Source organism: Penaeus vannamei, chromosome 4, assembly GCF_042767895.1.
Source record: "Penaeus vannamei isolate JL-2024 chromosome 4, ASM4276789v1, whole genome shotgun sequence".
NCBI lineage: Eukaryota > Metazoa > Arthropoda > Malacostraca > Decapoda > Penaeidae > Penaeus > Penaeus vannamei.
Genome location: NC_091552.1, coordinates 43,871,116 through 43,873,615, shown reverse-complemented (window position 1 = coordinate 43,873,615; position 2,500 = coordinate 43,871,116). Strand labels below are relative to the sequence as shown.

At 37.2% G+C, this 2,500-nt stretch overlaps 1 protein-coding gene across 4 annotated transcripts in view; it reads right to left on the bottom strand.

Annotated features, from left to right (window-relative positions):
• The window catches only part of alpha-Spec (alpha spectrin), a 28,376-nt gene extending 27,609 nt beyond the window's left edge, over nt 1-767 (bottom strand). For all 4 annotated transcript variants that reach the window (XM_027376540.2, XM_027376543.2, XM_027376542.2 and 1 more), the window contains exons 1-2: nt 663-767; nt 1-25 (exon numbers count right to left, since the gene is read on the bottom strand). The exon at nt 1-25 is cut by the window's left edge and continues 96 nt beyond it. The gene's annotated coding sequence lies outside the window, so the exon portion shown is untranslated. The remainder of the gene's footprint in view (nt 26-662) is intronic.
• Nucleotides 768-2,500: the final 1,733 nt, after the last annotated feature.

Sequence of the window (2,500 nt, the reverse complement as noted above, 5' to 3'; positions counted from 1 at the left end):
GACTGTCCGGGTCTTTCGGGGATATCTCGATTGTTTTTAGCAAGAAGGAAGCAATTTTAGACTTTCTGATAACAGTTTATTATTATTTTATATTATTAGATATTAAATAAGTATACAGTTTATGTAAACACAAAAATATAGATTAAGAAAATGTTAGAATACTGGTAATATAGAGGGTGGTAAACCGGTAAGTAGAACAGCCACTTGAGTTTTCTGTGATGCCGTAAGAGGGGTGACTAAGGTAATGAGATCACATCTCTTCAAATATAGAATTATTCGATATTAATGTTGCTTATGGCTTTCTAAAAGTTGCAGTGTAGCTTATATCGTCTTAATCTTAAATGCATCATTACTAATCGACAGTAATTGAATTCGAAATTCTGTTAGTAAAAAATGTTTTCCAGATTCTAATCAATGCCATAGAACCTTAAACTTAAAAATAACAATACTATAAAGAGAAGATAGATGTTAACGCTATTCCTTACTGTTGCTAATGGTATGCAGATTAAACATTCAATCATCCACTAACGGCCAAAACATGCGCTCAAAACATACGACCGCATGCATACGATGTGATGCACAAAAACACCTGTCGAAAGAAAAATAGTTCTTATGTCATTTCTGATTTTCCCGACATATGTAAAGTGAATAGTGAACCCTACCACACGAAATGGATAGTCAGGTAGACATTTTCCCAGCCACCGGATGTTGTGCAGACTTCTAGAAGGGCGAGTCTGCACCATGCGTGACTCAACCCCTCCTTCCCCTCCTCCCACCCCCTCCCCTCCTCCGCTCCCACACCTCCCCTTACCCTGCCATAGTATCCTCTTTTCTCTTCCTTCGCTTTTCCTTTCTTTCCTCTTCACCTTCCAGTCTCCTTTTTTTCTTGTTTTTGTTTACGCCTTCTATTCTCATGTTTTTTTTCTCATTTCTTATCCTCTTCTCTTTCCTAACTTTTTTTCTTTTCCTCCGCTCTTCTTCCTTCCGTCTCCTATCTTCCGTCTCCCTCTTCTCTTTCCCCCATCCCCTTATACCTCCTCTCACCATCCCCTTCCCCTTCTCCCCTCCTTCCCTTCACCTTCTACTCTCCTTCTCCTGCCGTTCCCCCTTCCTTCCACCTCCCTCCCCCTCCCCCCTCTCACTCCTACTACCGCCCGCATATCCTGATGATGTCTGCCTTTCGTGGGAGGGAAAGTGATGTCAGGGGTGACCTCAATTTCGGAGGAATGTCAGTTTTTGGTTGGGTATGACATGTATTTCGATGTCGTGAGATATTATGTTTGTTTGTTTGTCATTTCGATTTGCATTTCTCTTTTTTTTTCTTCTTTTTTTTTCCCCTTTTTTAGTTTTCTCTTCGAGAGAAAGAGAGGGGGGGAGGGTAGAGGCAGAGACAGAGACAGTGACAGAGGGAAAGACAGAGGCAGAGAGAGAGAGAGAGAGAGAGAGAAAGAGAGAGAGAGAGAGAGAGAGAGAGAGAGAGAGAGAGAGAGAGAAAGAGAGAGAGAGAGAGAGAGAGAGAGAGAGAGAGAGAGAGAGAGAGAGAGAGAAAGAAAGAAAGAAAAGAGAAAGAGAGGCTCGGTCACACAATTCGCTTAACAATAGTCTCTACTATTAAAATAAGGCAATAGTTAAGAATACAAAATAATTGTCCTCTCTTCTCCACTTCCTCATCTCTCCTCCCGATGTTACCGTTGCTATTATCACTGATAAGACCCCAGATAAGATCGAGGTGCGGATGCCAGTGTGGGCGATATCCGACAGATAAGGCTAATCAGCATGAAATGGAATGCTTTAAACAAAAAGTACGTTTGTTCATCCTTCCCGGATAAAACCTGATAGTAGTGATATTTCAACTTAAAGATAATGATGCAGAGTCGAGAAAAGTGCAGTATTTTTTTATGTATTTTAATGATGCAGAGTCGAGAAAAGTGCATTTTTTTTATTTGTTAGTAATCTCATTAAAACGATGTTGGTAGGAAATGCAAGGATTGTAATAATGGTAATCGGGTAATAATGATAATGACCTTATTGGGAGTATAAATGTTTTTTTATTGTCATTACTGTTAGCATTAATAGTAATGATAATAATAGCAATACTAGTGATGATTATAATCTTATGAATATACGAAATAAACAATGATAATAATAACATCAATAATAATAACAACAAAAATGACAGTATAACAACAACAATAATAATGATGACAGTAATAATAATAATAACAATGATAATGATACTACAACTAATAATCATCATCACCATAATTGTCATCACCACCACAGTTATCATATTAATACAGGTAGTAACAATAAACATAATGATAACAATAATGATTATAACACTAATGTAACCATGATGATACCTGCATAACAATTAGAATTATTAATACATTAACAATCATATCAAATTGAAAAACCAGCTGCATCGAAAAGAATTATCAAAATATAACTAATTGTTGTGATATTTTAATGATTATTGTTGATGCCGTTGATTTAGCGA